Source organism: Phyllostomus discolor, chromosome 9, assembly GCF_004126475.2.
Source record: "Phyllostomus discolor isolate MPI-MPIP mPhyDis1 chromosome 9, mPhyDis1.pri.v3, whole genome shotgun sequence".
In the NCBI taxonomy this organism is placed as follows: Eukaryota; Metazoa; Chordata; class Mammalia; order Chiroptera; family Phyllostomidae; genus Phyllostomus; species Phyllostomus discolor.
In genome coordinates this window covers 44,825,025-44,846,323 of record NC_040911.2, presented here as the reverse complement: position 1 = coordinate 44,846,323, position 21,299 = coordinate 44,825,025, and the positions used below count along the sequence as shown (strand labels likewise).

Here is a 21,299-nt window from a genome sequence, read left to right as displayed (position 1 = left end):
CTAACCTCCTCAGTTCTGCCACTTTCTCCTGTGCTTCTCAACCTCTTGGGAGTGGTGACGTCCATGTTACAATACTGGGTTGCCCAAGGGTTAGAATTTTGCTGAGTAAATATGGAAGAAAGATGGACAAGGGAAGTAAGTATTTAGAAGAAAATGGAATTGAATTAAGTTTCTTTGGAGTTTCATTGGACAGGGGGAGCTTACAAGCTTGGTCTTGCTCAACTTCTTCATTCTGTAAAAGTAGAGACTGAAGAACTTGCTGGCAGAGTGGTGTCCAAAATTCAAAACTTCTGATCCTATGTCTTTTCCACTGCACTGATTGAGGTGTTTCTGCCCTAGCTGTTTTTGCTCCATGCTTCCCCTTAGCCACTATCTTTCTTGGTAGATTATGAGAACAAAGACATCGAATTTTAAGAGAAGGCAAGTTTGCTCTGCCTTTGACCTTGCTTTTGAGCTTTACCGAGTAACTACTTGCTGCATACAGACACAGGATGCTTGAATTTACCTATTAGCATTTGGAAAGTTTTCTCTTTCTGCTGGTTTTCAGCAGAGATCATGGAAGCACAGAGTTAGTACAAAAGAAAAGAAACTTTATAAGAGCCAAAGCCAGTGATTGTAGTGTGCCCCATGATGGAAAACTTCCAAAATCATTTCCTACTTTCTTCTAGTCAGCATGTAGTCTTTTCTCATACCAATTCCTTTCATCCTACTTTGAATATTTCCCCTTTGATTTTACTGTCGTCTTTGTTATAAAAAGAAATAGTTATCATTCGGATCACGGCCTTTATGAAATAACAGGGACTGACTCCTTGCTGATACTCACAGATATTTCAATCACCACCTTCCTGATAGACAATGCACTGGGAACGTGTCATTGTATCTGTGATTCAGTCATTTTCCAAATTGGATGTAGTCTCAAATCTATCTCGATGGTTATCAGGCTAATTCTGAAAAAAGAAAAGGACCTGTGAATTAGATTACTTTTAAATATGGGGGGGTGTATATATTTCAAATATTTAAACTTAATTGCAGTTATATAAATAATCTCAGTTTATTATATATCACCTCTATCTCTACAAATAAAAATATCATTAATGTTACAGATCTCAACATAATATGAATTTTGAATGCTATAAAACACAGACCTTCAAAATAAGAAAATGACTATAAGAATTAGACTTACAACATTATTTAAATGCTTACATTGGAATAATATTTTATTTTGTTGGACATCACCACCTTACTCAGAATTAGAGTTGTCGAGTTCAGCAAATAAAAATATAGGATGCTCAGTTAAATTTGAATTTCAGATAAACAATGAATAATTCTTAACATAAGTATGCACACTTTACATACAAATTATGCATGATTATCAGAAATTCAAATACACACAGTTGTCCTGTATTTAATCCTGGCAACCCTCCTTAGGATCTGTTTCACTGTGCATGGCATAAAAACTACCTTCATCAGTATACACTCCTCAAGCAGCTCCCCTTCCCTGTCCCTATGGCTCTGGGCTCATGTGAACATGTCCTTGGGCCAGTGTCTGCTACAGAGCATGAAGAGAGGGTGGGTTCAGCAGTTTGCACAGGGTAAGGACACGTGGAGAGTGACTGGGACTGGAAAGCAGGAGGCAGAGACATAGTTCTGAAGGAAAAAGTCCTAGGCCCCTCAGAGTGCTATTCGTCATTACTGTGAGCTGGGACTCTTAAGATTTCATCTACATGTATTCTTTTAGTACTCCTTGGATGAACACGTTCCTTTCAAGCCAGCACACAGGGCTTTATCTATGTATATTCCTGAATATTGATACATGTTTATTAAGGAGAGTTCCTAGCCTTCTTCCATCCCTCTCTATATGTTTATTTTACATTTCTGGAGCAGAAGCATATAACTTTAAACTCTAAGTGTTTGGTTTTCTTTTTTACTTGCAAGTGGTGGTTGGTAGGGAGGGGTTGGTCCAAAAAGCAAGTTATCCAGTGGCTCAATAGAAGACAGTGGTATATTCCTCAGACATTAATGTTGTGGGTAGTATGATAGGGGCTGGGAGTATAGTATGGGGTAGTGGCTTTTACTCAAGACCTGGTTTTTTGCCACTACTCCATCATAAACAACACCCAAGGGGCATTTGGTTTTTCAAGCCTGTCTGCTTATCAATGCAGATGTTATATGTCTAGGAAAATAATGTAATGAAACACCCACCTCCTCTCCGAGTCTTTCACTCTGACTGTGATGTGGTTATGAAACTGTAACCAAATCTCTACCAAGAAGATAAAGATTCTAAAAATATTCTTACAGGTATGTGTATATATATATATTTATATACACACATATATATACATATAGTATCTTTTTGAGAATAAATCTAATGTATATTCATTACAGGCCCTTTTTTTCTTTCTTTTTTAAATAAAGTGATGCATATTTTCTATGACTGTGCAAAGTATTTAAAAAGAAGGTATTATTATTTACTAATGCCGAAGACGCTCCCTAATCATCTTTCCAGAAGAGAAACTGTCCCCTTAGCAGTGATGGCCTGTGACTTCAAACTTCTAGCCTCAAATTCTCGTCAAGAAAGACTTTGTCAGTTTTGGAAGATAGTTTTATATATAAGTTCATAAAATCCTCCCCTTTTAAGGTTTCGTAACACATACTCTTAAATATTACACAAACAGATCATTGTCATGTAAGTATCTCTATCACTCCTTGATCCTTTGTGTGTTTAGTTTACCCTGTAGCCATCTAAGGGGGAATTCAAGCCAGTTCAAGGAACCAAACACTGATTTCATCATGACACTCTGCTTCAGAGGCAGTGACTGCTGTGTGGCATCTTTGTCCTGAAGCCAGCCCTGTCCTACCTGCCAGGTAGGTCATCTTTGGCAAGTCCCGATTCTCTCAGTCTCAGTTTTATTATCTGTAAAACAGAGGTATGGGTTAGATGGCCTAGGCCTTTTTTAACCTTTGATATTCATGATAAAAATCAGAGTCAAATGCCTATGCCAGAAATGTGTCTCTGAAGAGGTGAGGAAGAGCAGGCAGTACATGAATCGAAAAGGCAGAATCAACAGAACTTTGGATTTCATTGAATGAGAACTGAAATATTGAAGGATGACATTTTCCCCTCATCTAGAACAGAAGAGTGGATCTTGTATTTTGTATTTCATAGGCATCAAAGAGAGGATCACAATCCTTCCTTCTTGTAAAGTAAAAACAATTTTACTTATGATGTGTGTGGTTCACTTGCCCTGCCTCAACAGAAAAAGGTTAAACATAACTTTTACTTCTTTTAGGAAATATCATTTGGGACAATCATCAACCCCATTTTTTTTTGTCTTATTCCTGTGGAAGCTGGATATGTTTTCTTATTGGATACTCATTAAGGCTTTTTAAAACCAATTAAAGTAATTTGGGTATAAGTTTCTCAAATAAAGCAATATTTCTTTAAAAAAGGGGAGGGCATTCTCATGCTATTTTCCCAGGGGTGCCATAGATGTGAAAACCCTGTGGTCTCAAAGAAATAGCACTGCGGGGAGGAGACACTGAAATGAAGAGGCCATTTCCCCTTCCTGATACTTGTCATCATGAAATAGCTCAGCAGTTGCACAGATTCCTTAGTTTCTGGTCTGTTTTGAAATGATACAAATTCCAAGTTTACTTGAAGCCTCTCTTTCTCCACATCAACTGGAGCTACTTTGGAATTTAAGAATGTAACTTTTGGTTGCTTCTCTACCTGGAAACTCACCAGATTCCAGAAAGCCAGATACACAATATGAGCTCAATAGATATTTATTCAATAAATGATTGAATGATAAACTAACAAGTTATACTTAGGTTCATGCATCCTTTTAGAGTGAGCCTGTGTCACTGAATTGAAAGAATCTCTGTACTTTTCACAATTTTCTATATGCAAGGTTTAAGCTATTTGTTTGCATAAATTACCAAGAGATGTTCAGTCCAACAGAAGATTTGGTATGCTTTAATCTAAACTCATCATGATGATACAGATGTTAGACAAGATAAATGTTGTATTTAAGTACCATGTATTGAATTCATCTCAGCCTTGTTATTAGTGTGTTATTTACTCCCTTGGCCATCATTGCAGTTGTCTTGCAGCCATTGAAGGCCGGGCAGGTTCACACAGGATTCAGGCAGATAGAAGAAAATTCGTGGAGCCATCAAGATGTCTGACTTGCCTTTAGTCTGGGGCAGGGTGCCTCACGTACACCACAAGCCACGTCTCGAGCCATGAGAGGTTCCAACTTCCTTCTACACTAGGTACACACAAAGCCAGCGGGTGCCAGTACTGACCTTCTAGTTATGTAACAGAGGTTCATTCTGCACACGCAGGACCCAACTCAGGTTGCGTGAACGCTGCTAAGTTACATTCGCCAGGACATCCAGGTGAGGGAGCTGGGCAGACTCCATCTCCCTGCAGCAGTGCACTGGAACTGTGAAATATGTAACCCAAATGCTGATGAGAGCTAGAATATGCTTTATCAAAGGAAATGAATTTGTGGATTACCTTTACTGTGCCAGGCACTGTGCATATGCTGATTTAATAATTATTATAAACCTCATAGCAATTTGAAGAGGTGATGAATTTTATCCACTGTTCTGCTTGGGAGAATTTTTTTGCCATGCTTCAGGTTATACAAATGGTAACAGAATTGAGCTGCAAGCCTAGGCTGAGAAACTCTCAAAGCTCATACTATTTTCTTTCTTTTTATTTTGTAAGTATAAAGGGCTTTTAAAAAAATTTTGTGTAACGTAGGCATGATTATTTAAAGTTAATAAATTTTTATTTAAAGAATTTCACATGTTATGATTCCTTCTACTGCCTTAGTTCCTCATGAGTTTGAGTCTTGATCCCTTGTAACAATATTTTTTGCTTAAGAAAAACTATTTTAAAGCCATATTTTACTACAGGATTTAGAAATATTTTTAAAGACAAGAATTAAGAAGAAACCTGCAATACATACAATATTGGTGTGCATCTGTTACAGAAATAGGCCCCTCCCCCAGGGTCATTTTGTGCTGTGGCTCTTCTTTGCCTGCTACCAGTAGGAATTGTGGCTCTCGGTGCCAGAGTTTGCTAAAAAGGAAAGGAACTATTTAATTAAACTTTATACAGGTTTAGAATAATTGTGGAATTCTGCTGTTAAATCTCACTCCCTTTAGAAAAGAAGATATACCCACAACACAAACACACTGTCCTCCCCACTTCGCCCAGAGAGGCCAGTCTCAGAGCACGCCAGCCAGTCAGATGTACTGCCTTCCAAAAGGAAACAAACAGAAGTCTGCAGCTCTCTTCTCTGGGTTCCCCCCAGCAATCTGTGCTCAGCTGGGTGGGTCTCTTGTAATTCCAAGCACTATCAGCTGTGTCACCATGATCTCTAGTTCTTAACCCAAAACCATGTGGCACCTCCTCATGGCCCACCAGCAAGAGCCCTTTCAACCCTTTTCTTCCTGCATGGCCTCACACTGTCCCCCATTGTGCCATCCCCATCCCACAAGGTAGCCTGACTTTTTGTTTAATTCCAGACTGGAATCTCCTCTGTGGCCCTGTTTCCCACTCCTTCCACAATCAGCTGTACCTGCTAGCACTCCCGTATTCTCTGCCTTTCTTGGCTGCCGTAATTAGTCAGGGCAGGTGTGGCCCCACAGTGTGGAGTGTCCCATCTCCCAGCTCTCACGCAGGCTCTGTAACTGGCTGGGGGTGGGGGAGCTGCTTCCCAGCTAACTCTTGGGTCCAAGTTGTACCCATCTCCCTGGTTAGCCTGTTGTTATTGATATGCAAAGTAACTCTCAATCCTGTGCTGCTGCTTTTCCCAGTCCCCAAGCTAGGCTTGCTGGGGAGCCCTGGGGTCTCTCAGCCTACACCCATTACACACCTACTATTTTATTTGAATTAGATATATTTGGCTTTTGTAAAGTGCATGCTAAAAATGATATATGATATATTAGTGTTTCAAATAAATGACACGTGACTGAAAAATTATAATTTTTGCTCAATCCACAGTTGTAATGTCAGTCAGTCCACAGTTCTTTTGGCTGTGCTTCTTCAATCTCTACTTGAATATGAACATACTTCAAAAAGTTTCCACCTGTGATCATTGGGACCCAATTTCTTCAAACAATTCATTCTAGGGCTAGTTATGGTCAGAGTAGATGGGTCTGGCTGGCTCTCAATTTTAGACACCTTCTAAACATAAATAAGTTCAAATCATATTCATTCCTAAGCCATCATTCCCTAGAATAGTACAGATTGTTGGAATATACTGCTACTTAAGGTAAAAAAGTTTGGACTATTAGATCTTTCATAGTTTTAGCAGGTCTGTCTTGTAGTTCCTTCCCACAGACCTAACACAGGTCTTCAAATAAAGGAAACAAACTGTCTCGTACTATTTTCATTACCTGAAAGAAAAATTGACGTTGGACCAAAGGCATCTTTATTAAATGTAACTGATTAAAGGAGTGGAAAAAACTCTGAGGAACTACAGAGATTGAATAAAGAAAAAAGATAACTTTTTAAAAAACTGAACCAGACAAAAGGTCACATTTGCTTATCTACTCCAGCAATGAGATCTTTTTGTGAATTGTCAAACATCTATTTTCATCTATCTTACATCTATTTTCTTTTTCTAAAATAATTTTATGAGTTTACTTGAGCCAATCTGACCATATCTGTCAGAAAACAAAACCTCAAAGTATTGAGGAAATGCTCCAGAAAATGGCTGTTTTGCGCCTTATTTTATATATCACAATCAAAAGCGGAGGTACAAAGGGGTTACATGAAATCTATTGGTGACAGATCAGGGAGGCAAGAGAAAGCAAAGTGGAGAAACCTCTGGGACTGAATAAAAAGTAAAACGATAAACATATACTTGTTTTACACAGGTGGATACAGGATAGTTAACAGTGGACAACTGACACAAAAGCACTATCAGGGAGGCCTCTGCTCTGGTAGAGTGACTGTGCCCGAGGAGTTGGAGGAAGGGAAGTTGCCTTGACCTTCCAAAGGTGCGTTACCATAGATTCAAAAAGGCAAATAAACAGGCACACTTAAAGATTGGTTTGTCAGGGAAGATTCTGGCCTAGGATATGACTACCTGCCCAAACTGCTTTTAGTTTAAAAGTTTTAATTTCAGACCATCCTGTGTAGTTCCTTTAGTTCTCTGAGTTTGCAAGGCCGGCATGCAGGCCTCCCCCTGAGCTTGTCAGGTTTAGTATATGGTGCCTTTTTGTCCACATGTCCTGCTTTCTGTCATAAATGAATCCATGTTAATAATTGCTGAAGGTGTACAAGATAACTTTTGTATTATCAATAATACTCTTTTTATGGTTTCTCTTTTAAAATTTTAAAAAAATACTGTTACAAAAGGAAGGAAATCGATGGGTATATTTTAAGAGAAGTTAAGAAAGTAGTTTGTCCTAAAAAGTTGGTTACTTCTAAATGAGGTAAAAAAAGTTAAGAACAAGGGAAGCTGTAGAAAGTTAGTGGAGAAGGAATGCGACATAAGGGATTTTATGTATCAACACTGGAACCCAATGATAGGAATATGCTTTCCCCTTAACCCAACAGTGACAACTATGTTAATTTAGATGGAGGCTGAAATGGCCGTAAACACAGGGCCCTCCAAAACTGCTACTGAGACACAGGAAATTTACTAAGAACTCTTACCATCCTCCTCACCTCTGAAGTTTTTAAAACGGAAATTGTAATTTAAAGCGTTGTGTTCTTACAGCCTTGGCCCTGATTAAAACCTAAGGTTACAGCTTCCAGTTGCACAACCAGCAGAAATCAGATTAATAACAGCACCTGAGTAGATAGACCATAGTAAATAGGAATTCATCTTATGGTCAGATTATAAAAACTGAAAATGTGCATGGTGTGCCCTCAGACTGTACGTGAATGTTTACTAAATGCGGAAAAGTGAGATAGGCAACAAAACCTTGGTCGTGATAACTCTTAGGTTAGAAATGATCCAGAGTGTTTTTTCTTAATGACCCATCAGATCTGACTGCCTCCCATTTGTCTGCCTTTCACTTTGGAAAAAAAAAAATCAACCTAGGCTTCCATCCAAGGTTACAGTCTCACCCCATCCCCAGTGGTGTGCTGTTCAGCCAGATAAACACTGACACTGAGACTTCCTAGGGATGAGCCTTCCTAGTGTTACAGGGTGCAGCCAAGAGGGGGGACCCCAAAGGGGCATTGGAAATGGGGTCCTGAACTCAAGGTGTCCAGAAGATTTTAGGATGTCCTGCCCTGTCCCCCCTGCCCAGGGTGTGGGTTGGGGGAAGGGACAAATGGAGCAGAGCCATTGAAAGCTGTTTCGCATAGCAATGGCCTTGAAGCTAACCTCTGGCATGGTCATTTAACATGTCTATAACCTTTGACTGGTTGTATAAGTATGTTAAATAGTTGTGGCCAGGCTCTGGGCCAGGGGGATGGAAAGGAACTTCCCCATCAAGATGTAACTGGGGGGGGCAGTTCCCCACCCCCCCAGTTGCAGTGCCTGCTTGAGAGCTTGGAGATGATTGGCTCCATGACATGGGGCCACACCTGCCCAGACTTAGGATGGCAGCCCAGGAAAGCTGGAAGGATATGAGTTCTGGCATGTGAGGCTAAGTGTGGGAGGAGTTGGAAATGGGGCTGCAGAGGAAGATTGGCGCGGGGATTTAAACCCAGACTTGGCAGCCATTGAGGAGAGAGAACCACATGGCTTTAGCAGAGAACCACCACTCAGCTTTGGCAGAGTGGCGACCTCCTGACCCCCCGCAGCTTTGTGGAGGAGAAGCATGCAATTTTGGCTGAGTGGGAACTCCCGTGGCCCTGGGAGAGAGAACCACGTGCCTTTGCCAGAGTGGGGACCCCCTCAGCTTTAGAAGGGGGAACCACCACCCAGTTTTAGCAAAGATCCCAGCGACACAGCTGAGGGTGCCAGGAACCCATGGAGGTCTCCCAGTCAAGACGGATTACTGACTGGGAATAACCAGAGGACTGCCTGAGTCACAGACTTCTATTTCCTTTCCTGAGGTACAGTACTTTGGACTGGGCAAAGGGGGAAGGAAGGACTGTGTCTGTTTGTGGGTGTTTTAAGGGACTTTGGGATTTTGATGAAGACATTAGGTCCCTACTTTAAGTTTGTATAGCATTAAATAAACATTTCCTTTCCTTTTCATGAATCTCTGGCATTGAGAGATGTCTTTCCTCTGGTGGCGGACATAACAAACCTGGGGTGGTTTCTTTCAGTAATAGTATATCGTCCAGGTCTCCCTTGTTATGCTCTGTAATACTAGCACTGTTGGACTTCGATAGCATATCTCGTTTCTAACCTTGTTTTATCTGGTACCTTGAAGGAACTGCAGAGTTTGGAGCAATGATCACAGAAGCAGAAGTTTCTGGCATCAGCAGGGCCACTTTATCTGTATTATCCTCAATAAGTAATTTAGCTTCTAAATCTAAGTTTCTCCATTTCTAAAGTATTGACTCTCCCAACCTCATGGGATTTTGTGTATGTAGAGGGTACAGGTGAAATATGTATGTGAATGTTAATTTCATAGCACTGTACAAAAAAATCATGATGACTACCTTAACTAAAAGCTACTGAGACTAATATTTGTTATTCTAAGACTAGCAAGTGTGAGAGAAGGAAGGACTTGGGATGCACAAAGGATTCTAGAGATAATTAGGATGCTAGTTCAATCTGGCTGTCATGGTGACTATAATGATCTTGGATACACTTGATTATTGTTCTTTTTACTTGGCAGGGAAATAAATCATTTTATGCATCTAGATTGCATTTAACACCTCAACAATAAAAATGAGGAATTTCACATAAAGCATTGATTTACTTGTGACTGCTGCTATAGCAAATCTGACCAAGTCACTAAATTTGATGGCAAAAGAAATATAGACATCCAACAGTGGGTTGTGCCAAGTGAAAACAACCATGCTGCTTCCAGAAACATTGGAAAAGCAATTTGTGTGGGGAGAAAATAGCAGCAAAGGCAAAAATGAACAAATGACAACCCAGTCATCAATGGATGCCCTGTGGAGTCACCAAAGCTAAAAGCGGTATTTCCTTCTATGATTTCAGGGCCATAATTCTTTCCTCTGACTGCATGCAAATTAAGGAAGAGTTGGTTTGATGTGACCATATAGGAATTTATGAATTCAGAATAAATAAATAAAAATGCTGACTAGAAGAGTAAATAATTACTTCTATTTGCTGTCTAATTGTCTACTCTTAAAGTCATATCAAAGCCATAAATAATGAAATCTGAATAATAGGAATGTATGCCAACCAACTGGAAGTTAAAAATTAAATCAACATTCAACCCTGACCAATGTGGCTCAGTTGGTTGGGCACTATCACACAAAGTGAAAGGTTGCTGGTTGGATTCTGGTTAGATTCCCAGTCACGGCACATGCATGGGTTGCAGGTTCCATCCCCAGTCTTGGTGTGTTCAAGAGGCAACTGAGGGTGAGAATAGTATGAGAAATGTAGAAGCTAAAGAACTTATTAAGTATGACACATGGACATGAACTAAAGGGGGGGAAGTGGGTGGGAGAGGGTGTACAGGGTAGAGGGGAGTGAAGGGGGGAATGGGACAACTGTAATAGCATAATCAATAAAATATATTTAAAAAAAGAGGCAACTGAGCAATATTTCTCTCTCACGTTGAAGTTTCTCTCACTCTTTCTCCTTTCACCTCTTTAAAAATAAATAAGCAATGTCTTTTTTAAAAATCAGCATTCCACATGAAGATTTTTAAGATAAATTTTCAAATATATTTCATTCCATGGACCTTATGCTATTAAAGAATATCACAGTCTCCCTCTTGTCAGCATATACTAAAATAATTTCAGCTCCCAGAGATTACCAGGACATTGTTAGGTGTGTTTGGAAAGTTTTGTCTTTGAGGGATAGAGAACTGTTTGGGACCAGAAAATAATTTATCTCCTCATTAATTTCAAACATTTTGCAATTTGCTTTCAATCAAATACAGATATGCTGAAGTCCTTTCCCTTTGAAAAAATATGAAACAAACTTTGGCAAACATTTTTTTAAATGGAATGTTAAAATCATCTTGCTGTTGGACATGAATTGAACCTTACAAACCATAGTGACTGATATTAGCCATTATACTGTACTTATTACTCTCAAAGTATGATGGTAGTTTCCCTTCTAAAACCTTACCAGGACTCTACCTAATATTTAATCATGTACTAAGTCTACAGGGATGACTTAATCATAGTTATGATCTGCTATATCTATTTTTTTCAACAACTAATCTCTTTGCTATGGTACTATGAGAAAAGTTTTTCCCTACCATCCCAAATTTCCCACCTTCCACCACGACTAAATTATAATCTCTTGAGAGCAGGATTGTGTCTGTTTTGTTCACAACAATGTCCTCCAATCCCACATGCATACAGTGGGGGGGAGGAGGGTCTGACCTTTTGGCATCTCTGGACTACAATCGAGGAAGAGTTGTCGTGGGCCACACATTAAATACACAAACACTAACAAAAACTATGAGCAAAAAAAAAAAGGTTTTAAGTAAATTTATGATTTTGTGTTGGGCCACATTCATAGTCATCCTGGGCTATATGCAGCCTGCGGGCTGTGGGTTGGACGCAGAATCTGTACTTGTGTAGTGAGTAACTGGATTGAAGCAGGAGCCGCTTCACAATGCACTGTGAAGGCAAAAGTGGAAGGGATCAGTTAAGGAGAAATTCAGCATCTGTACCAATTGTCCAAAGAAAGCAATATCATTTCAGCACCAATTGGGAAAATCTCCATGTTGATTATATACCTATCAGTGTGAGACTTTTATGAATTCTTGAGACAATAACAACAGTTGAAAGTGTTCTATTCATAAGAGAGAACATAAAACTAAGAGGCAAGGAAATAATCATTTGAGTTAGTGTTACAGAACACACAACAAGGGGGCCCTGGGATGATATACTATTATTGAAAGAAGGCCCCAGGTCCGTTATGTCTGCCGCCAGAGGAAAGATATCTCTCAATGCCAGAGATTCGTGAAAAGGAAAGGAAATGTTTATTTAATGCTATACTAACTTAAAGTAGTGACCTAATGTCTTCACCAAAATCCCAAAGTCCCTTAAAACACCCACAAACAGACACAGTCCTTCCTTCCTTCCCCCTTTGCCCAATCCAGAGTACCGTATCTCAGGAAAGGAAATAGAAGTCCATGGCTTAGGTAGTCCTCTGGTTCTTCCCAGTTAGTACTCGATCTCGACTGGGAGACCTCCCTGGGTTCCCAGCACCCTCCGCTGAGTCACCGGGATCTCTGCTAAAACCAGGTGGTGGTTCCCCCTTCTAAATCTGTGGGGGTCCCCACTCTGCCAGGCCACGTGGTTCCCTCTCTCTGGGCTGCAGGAGTCTACACTCCATCAAGTCCGAGTGCTTCTTCTTCTCCCAGGGCTGTGCATGGTTCTCTCTCCTAAAGCAGCATGGTTCTTCTCCTCAATGGCCGCCAAATCTCGGTTTTTTAAATCCCCGCGGCCAATCTTCCTCTGCAGCCTCATTTCCGACTCCTCCCACACTCGGCTTCACATGCCAGAACTCGTATCCTTCCAGCTTTACTGGGCTGCCATCATGAGTCTGTCAGGCGTGGCCCCATGTCCTGGAGCCAATCCTCTCTGAGCTCCCATGCAGGCGCTGTAACGCAGGGGACCCCCCCCCCCCCCCAGTTACATCTAGGTGGGGAAGTTACTTCTGGGTGGGGAAATTACTTCTGTTCCCCTGTCTTAGAGCTGATCACAGCTACTTAAGATATCTATGCAACCAGCCAAAGGCTATAGATATGTTAAATGACCAACCCAGAGGTTAGCTGCAAGGCTGTTGCTATGCAAAACAGCTCTCAATGGCCCTGCTTCATTTGTCCCTTCCCCCAACCCACAACCTGGGGTGGGGAATGGAGACATCTTAAAATCTCCTGGACACCTTAAGTTCTGGACCACATTTCAAATGCCTATTTGGGACCCCCTCTCTTGGCTGCACCCTGTAACATTAGGGCAGTTGGTATAGTGGTTAAGAGACACTGGAGTGAGACAATCTGGGTTCAAATCTTTGGCCCACCATTTGCTAGCTGCCTGACATTGGGGAAATGGCTTAATTTCTGTGCTCCAGTTTCATCACTTTTAAATGGGGAGACATACCTCATAGTGAGTAGTGAGGATAAATGACAATTCCAGACTCATGAAAAGTACTGTGTAGGCATTCGCTGTTTGCTCCAAAGGCAGCCAGCAGGCCTGGAGTACTAGATGACCAGCAATTATTACCACGCTCTACCACTAACTAGCTGCAAGTGCTAGTTTGACCATCTCAAGGTCTCTGTCCTCTCACCTGTAAAACAAGGGTATAGACCACATAAAAGTGCTTCTGTATTTCAAATCCAATAACAATTTACCTGACACTCCATTTCTTCCCTTCTCAAATGAAAATATACAGGCTGTTACAATGATCAAATTATGAACGTGCAAGGAGCGTACAAATGCAAAGCAAATGTAATGTTGCTTTTTAGTGTCAACATAGCATATGCTCAGTATATATGCACAATGAAATCATGTTAACATTAATTTCCAAAACTGGTAAGTCCCAGTTGCTCTGTAAGTATAATACTGAGGGGTCATAAAAGAAAATAAGGCAACCTCAAAATCACTTTAATAAAATGGTTTTCCTACTCACCAGCAGTTTCTTCTTCTTTCTCATCTCTTCTCTTTACCCATCTTTCCTCTCAAATTTTTCTCCTATCCTCACACAAAGAATCATGGATTCCTAGAACTAGAAGCATCTTTCTTGTCCTTGATATCCCCATAATCAAATACATTTTTATTTTTAATTGTTTTTTCATTTGTTTTATTAAAAAATATGCTTGGCCTATTGATACATTTACTTCCAATGGTAAGTTTAGCCAAGGGCTATTTAGTGGCCTGGTAAATTCTGTCATAAATATGGAAATGCTAGAGATCCATACAGAGCACATGGCTTGTGGCAAAAGTATAAAGTCAATCTTCTGCTGTTGATGTATCGGTTATGTGGTCGCCCCTGCCTGCTTATCATTGAGTGAAATTATAGAGAAAAATTTATAAAACTGAAAAATATATATTTACTTAAAAATAGCAGGCTCTATAAAATATATGATCATAGCCCTTCAGAACTGGAAAGGATCTCAGAGTTTATCCAGTCCAAATTTAATGACTAAAATAGATGATGTGATGAAGAGCACTTTACCTCTGCGGTAGTCTTCCCCAAGCCCCACAGCCCCAGTGTAATCATGAGAAAAACATCAGACAAACCCAGATGGGGAAGACATTCTGCAGGACACCCGGCCAGTACTCCTCAAGATTACCAGTCATGAAAAACCAAGGGAAGACTGAGAGGCTGGCACAGAACAGAAGAGGCTGGGAGACACGACAGCTAACTGCAGTATGCAACCCTGAATTGGATCCTGGAGCAGAAAGAGAATATTAATGGAAAAACTGATGAAATCCAAAAACATCCTGGAGTTTAGTCAATAGTAATGCACAATGTCGGGTTTTTAGTTTGGATAAATGTACCACAGTAATGCAAGATGTTGTTACAGGGTGCAGCCAAGAGGGGGGTCCCCAAATAGGCATTTGAAATGGGGTCCAGAACTTAAGGTGTCCAGGAGATTTTGGGATGTCTCCATCACCTCCCCCCCCCCCCGCCACAGGGTGTGGGTTGGGGGAAGGGACAAATGGAGCAGGGCCATTGAGAACTGTTTAGCATAGCAACAGCCTTGCAGCTAAGCTCTGGCGTGGTCATTTGGCATATCTATAACCTTTGACTGGTTGCATAGATATGTTAAGTAGCTGTGATCAGCTCTAAGCGAGGGGAATGGAAGTAACTTCCCCACCCAGATGTAACTGGGGGGTGGGGGGGGCGGGTCCCCTGAGTTACAGCGCCTGCGTGGGAGCTCAGAGAGGATTGGCTCCAGGACATGGGGCCACACCTGCCCAGACTCATGATGGCAGCCCAGTAAAGCTGGAAGGATATGAGTTCCAGCATGTGAAGCCGAGTGTGGGAGGAGTCGGAAATGAGGCTGCAGAGGAAGATTGGCTGCGGGGATTTAAAACCCAGATTTGGCGGCCATTGAGGAGGAGAACCACTCGGACTTGATGGAGTGGAGAGTCCTGCAGCCCTGAGAGAGGGAGAACCACGCGGCAGCCCTGAGGGAGAGAACCACGCGTCTTTAGCAGAGTGGAGACTCCCACATCCCAGAGAGAGGGAACCACGTGGCCTGGCAGAGTGGGGACCCCCACAGCTTTAGAAGGGGGAACCACCACCTGGTTTTAGCAGAGATCCCAGCGACTCAGCCGAGGGTGCCGGGAACCCAAGGAGGTCTCCCAGTCAAGATGGAGTACTAACTGGGAAGAACCAGAGGACTGCCTAAGCCATGGACTTCTATTTCCTTTCTTGAGATACGGTACTCTGGACTGGGCAAAGGGGGAAGGAAGGAAGGACTGTGTGTTTGTGGGTGTTTTTAGGGATTTTAGGATTTTTTGATAGACATTAGGTCACTACTTTAAGCTAGTATAGCATTAAATAAACATTTCCTTTCCTTTTCACGAATCTCTGGCATTGAGAGATGTCTTTCCTAGGGCGGTGGACAGAACGGACCCAGGGCCTTCTTTCAATAATAGTATATCATCCCAGGCCCCCCTTGTTGTGTTCTGTAACAATGTTAACAATGGCGAAACTCAGTGGAGGGGAGCACAGGAGCACAGTGTACTGTTTTTGCAACTTTTCCATAAGTCTAAAATTACTCAAAAATTAAGAGTTTATTTTTAAAAATAGGATCTCCTAATGTAAATAGTTACCCTACTCTAGTGCTAGCTTACAGTATATGGACTCCTCAGAGGTCACACTAACATATTCGTCAATATATACCTCTGTTGGGTGGGAAATTTGAAATGTATAGCTCCTTTGGAGTATGAAATATGAGTATACTATCTGCTGTACTTTTCTAAAGAATTTATTTTTTACTTGCACTTTTCCCCTTGAGTATTCATTTAATTATTCTAAACACTATTTTGCAAATAGGAGAATATAATTTTACCAATAATTTTTTTAAATCTTCACCTGAAGACATTTTTTTCATTGCTTTTAGAGAGAAGAAGGCAAATATAGAGAGAAGGAGGGGAGAGGAGAGATAGAGAAACACTGGTGTGAGAGAGAAATATCAATTGGTTGCCTCCCATACATGCCCCAACTGGGGATTGAACCTGCAACCTAGGTATGTGCTCTGACCAGGAATTGAACCCATAACCTTTCAGTTTATGGGACAAGACTCCAAACAACCAAACTGCACCACCCAGGGCTAAAAGTAACTTTTTCAAATTAACTATATTATGGGTATACCTTGGAGACATTGTGGGTTCAGCTCCAGACCACCACAATAAAGTGCATATAGCAATAAAGCTAGTCAGAGGGTGGAGGGTCTTGCCTTCAATTTGTAAAAAATGCAACATCTGTGAAGTACAATTAGGCAAAGCACAATAAAATAAGACAGGCCTATATAGAATTTCCCAAAAAGATCTGCTTAGAAATATAAACAGGTTTACTCTGATAGTGAGACATATAATGAGAAGCTGATAACATAATTTGTCTGATCATTCTTTTTCCAATTACTGAAGTGGTTTAAATATTAGCTCTGAAAAGATTTATGTGTCTTTATGAATTTCTTAGAACTCTTCTTGAGTTGCTTCTTTTTTTTCACTGGATAAGACCATAACTTCTATTAATAACAACAGATAACAGAAGTATGGAAAAATTTATTAGCTTGTTCCCTAATCATAAAGATAGTCATGTAATACTTAGGGTCATCTGTTACTGTTATTATCCTACAGCTTAAATCAATTAATTGGCTTAAATTCATTCTTAACTTATTCATCCCACAGGAAAACTGGAACTTAGAACCCACTTGCTGGTTCATTATACAGACAAATATGTTTGATTCTCAAGCTAATTATGAGAGAAGAATAAAGATTGTACTTCTTCACTTTGCCCTCAACTATAGTCTCATTTTTAAAGCATGGACAAAGATAAGGGATGGCTAATTTCTAGGCAGAACATTGGGCTGACCATGGAAAGATGGAGGATTTCTATAAAGATATCATCTTGGAAGGAATAAAGAATTCTGCTGAGCCCTGACTGGTATAACTCAGTGGACTGTGTGTGGGCTGTGAGCCAAAAGGTCACCGGTTCAATTCCCAGTCAGGGCACATGCCTGGCCAGGTCCCCAGTGGGGGCCACGTGAGAGGCAACCACACGTTGATGTTTCTCTCCTCTTACTCCCTTCTTTCCCTTCTCTGTAAAAAATAAATAAATAAAATCTTTAAAAAAAGGATCTTGGGGAAAAAAAGGAATTCTGCTGAGATGTTCTTATTCATTTAATGTTGATCCCATCTTTCAGAATGAATGTCACCTTCTTAGGCCAGCATTTAAGCATTTGAGTCTGAATAAGAAAGTCAACAGCTTACTATGTATCAGAAATTGTGTTAGTATCTTAAACAGATTTTATGTATATCTCTCAACACCTCAACCATCCCTGAAAGGTCCCCTCACCTTCTTGCTATAAGACAATGGTTTTCAACAATGGCTGTACCTTACAATCACCTGGGGATCTGTTGTAGCTGCTGATAACTTGGGCCACATGTCTAAGCAATTACTCAGAACCTCTGAGGGTGGAACTCCAGGGCCAGCATCTGCAAAGCCTCCCAGGTGATTACTACGCACAGCCAAGGCTGACAAGGACTGCTCCAGGGATCTACTGGAATCCTGGTCCTTAAGGGAGAACACTTCTTCCTGTAACCCTGCCCAGCATGACTGCTGGTACTCCTCCCCAGAATAGAGCAAGTGTCCCCCTTACCTTTGAAACCTTTCCTTTCTTTCCTTTCCTTTCTCTATAAGAGCCCACAGTTTTGACTCGCAGGTCATTCAATCACACAATTCATGTTCCACCCCCCACCAACTCACCACCACTGTTATTCTCCCTTTGAAGACTTCAGTTCCATAAGTTTCTTAAACCATGCTAGAATTTGTCTAAAAATAAATAAAATCACTCTTAGAGTATATTGGGCATTTCATATTCAACAAACATAAACATAGTATCTCAGTAGATAACCAAAACCCAAAACCATTAAGCTTTCATCTGCCCCATCTAGATTGATGCAGAGGGGCAGTGGGGCTGTGTCTGCTCGGAACGCCTCCCTACTTCTGTCTTTGCTGTTTCTTCAACACAAAAGGATTCTCCCACTGCAGACCCTTGTGCTTGCTGTTCTTTTCTTCCTCGAACCCTCGAGGAATTATGATTCCTGATCATAATTCTCACCTGGTTGACCCCCTCACCTCCTTCAGGTCTTCACCTAAATGCTATTTTCTCAATGTGCCTTTCCTGATGGCTTTATTCCATATTGTTCACCCATATTTCCAGCCTTGCTGTGTCCTTCCCCTGCTGAATTTTTCTTCATAGCACTGATAGCTTGTTAACAAAATATATATTTAAATTACTTATTTGCTTCTTGTCTGCCTCCCAGGTGGGTATATCTGTATGTTTTGTTCACTGCTATATCCACAGTGCTTATATGCCTAGCACAAAATGAATACTCATAACTATGTATTGAGTTAATTAACACTTTTAGGTATGTACTATTTTTATTCAGATTATATAGATTTTTAAATGTGCCCTTATAACTCCCTGTGGTGTCAATTTCTAGGTTATCACTTATCTGCCAGCCAATGTTTATTTATGGCCTAAAGGGTGTTTCACAGTGCTGGGTTATGGCAGGTGACCATGAAGCAGGATAGTAAGACACTAGGAAAATTCCCGAGCAAGTGGAATGGGGAAACTGAGATGAGAAAATTCAACAAGGCCAAACATTGTGAGCAATTTACAGGCAGCTGGTGAATCACAAAAACTTATCTCCCCTAACCAAGGAAACTTGAGAGTGAATGGTTTACACCTCTCCTCCCTAACCAAAAAACGCATAACTAAAATCTCCCTGATCTGGGAAATACAACAGAGACCCAATTAATGCTATTTGTACCAGCTAAACCCAAGGACAGAAGAACTCAGAGGACCAAATAACAAAAACCCCATTAAAAGCCAGACTCAAGATAAAAGTAAAACAGTATACAAACTAAAGAATATTCCCCAACCCCCTTATGCGCTCATTTCCTAGGTGTCATATCAGCATACTAAAAATGCACCTGGAAAGCTAGTGAATATTCTGCTGAAACTCTCCCCTAAGATTCTCACGTGCAAAAAAAAAGATGAAAAGCCCTCAGAGCAAAGATGCAGCCTGGGCTCATTCCAGAGCATGCCCTGCCCCTTCTCAGGCATGAACATTTTATTTCCTCCTAAACTGTAAGGGCCTCAAGGAGACTTGCAGCCAGGGGAGCAGTGGCAGTGGCAGCTCCACCTGGCCTTACTCCCTGATCCTGTCTCCAGGGCCCCTTTTTCTCTGACTACAGGTGAGCTAACAGCAGCCCCTCCTTGGTTCACTTCTTTCCTGTAACTTTTCTAGGGAGCCAAAATAGCCCTGTCTCGGCTCTCTCCTGTTACTTCTTCCACCCTAAATTTTTCTTTTGTTTCACTGTCCCCAGCCTTAATAAACTTATTCTCAAAATCACCTGGACTCATGTTGTGAAACCTTTCCTACACAAAGTCAGGAACCAGCATACTACAGGCTGGCCTTGAGGCAGACCTGCTTCAAGCGGGTGCCTATCTGGTAACAATCAAGCCCTTTCTTTGTGGTTTCTACCCCTCCCTCCTCCTTCCCTTGGAGTTGCACCTTTAATTTAGACTTATTCCTATGATCCTGATGAAGCAAGAGACAGCCAGGAAAAGCTTAGGTGACATAAGCATAAAACATATGAGAAGAGGGTTAATAGATACAAAACCAAGATGTCAGGAATCTGTCACTTGAGATATGCATTCTAGTGCTTGAGAATCTGAACTGTTTTAATTTCATCAGATTAGTCAAATCGTGGAAAGACCTTACCTCGGTGTATGCAATAAGGCTGTCTTTACATAATAGGCAGATAAAAAATATCTTCAGAAAGTACATAAACCTATGCAATTATATGGTATGGGAGAAGGGGGAGCAGTAGCAGACAATGAACCATGACTAAGTGCTAGTCATGTCCATGCACTGCTAAATGCAGTGACAGTTTTATTGCTTCATAACATAACCCTATGATATAGTACTATTATTTTCCCCACTATACAAATGTAAAACATAGGCAGGATTGAAATAAACAGGTCCAGCCGTGGTGTCAGAAGGAACACGACCACAAAGATATCAACTATGAGTATAAATCTTATCCATTCTAGTCCTATACCACTTAAATCCACCATCTATGCAGATTGGGCAGGTCATTTAACACCACTTAGCTAATATTTGAACTAAGCACTTAAATGGGCATTATTTCATTTAATTCTCATGGCTGCCCTTTGGGTGCTTTTCTTATCTTCATTTCAGAGAATAAGAAGCTAAGGTTTAGAGAAATTAAACAATGCACCCAATATTTGAAGTGAATATGAAGTGAATCTCTAGGACTGCTCTATTCTTTCCTGCTTTGTTCAGTACACCTATAATCGCCATGCTTTTGTGAACATCAAAAACGATGTGTTCAAAAGTACCTTGTGAAACATTGAAACTTAATGTCAGTTAATAATCCAAAATCTGCTGAGGCCAGATAAAATTTCTCTAGAATTTAATACAGCTAATCATTTTAGAATGTTTACATTGTTCTGGTTGTAAGTATTATTATCTCATGTAATTTTCACACAATCCCAAGAGGAAGGTCTGTTTTAATTTTTAGATGTTAAATTACGTGTGTTCTTCTGAGACGCTACGAGATGGGGTATCAAAAGCGACTCTGAAGCGATGAGGTAGTGCTGTCCAACTCACTGTATTTTGGTGGGCAAAAAATGCAAGAGCTGGAGGGATTTCTCAGGTCTCAACTGCGGGCACAGGCCCAACCACATCGTTACAGGGAACGAGACATGGTTTCAACAGCAATGGAGCCATTGCTTTTGTTGAACTGCCATGTAAGAACTGTGCTACATTATTGGAGCCCTCGAGGGAGCTACAAATGAAAACCAGTCCAGGTTCATGATTGCTAGAGATGCGTTAGGGCCTCCAGGTTCCCGCGGCTTTTCCTTGCATATCTGGGTAATTGCTGGAAGGCGGGTGCGGTCTTGGCGGGATCCAGATCTTTAGGGGTGATCCTTTT

At 41.0% G+C, this 21,299-nt stretch overlaps 1 long non-coding RNA gene across 1 annotated transcript; it reads left to right on the top strand.

Moving 5' to 3' along the window:
* The first annotated feature begins 869 nt into the window (after window positions 1-869).
* On the top strand, window positions 870-19,700 carry LOC118496718. The gene is made up of 3 exons (XR_004899276.1): window positions 870-882; window positions 2,900-2,904; window positions 19,533-19,700. It is a non-coding gene; the product is annotated as an uncharacterized LOC118496718 (long non-coding RNA).
* The last annotated feature ends 1,599 nt before the right edge of the window (window positions 19,701-21,299 follow it).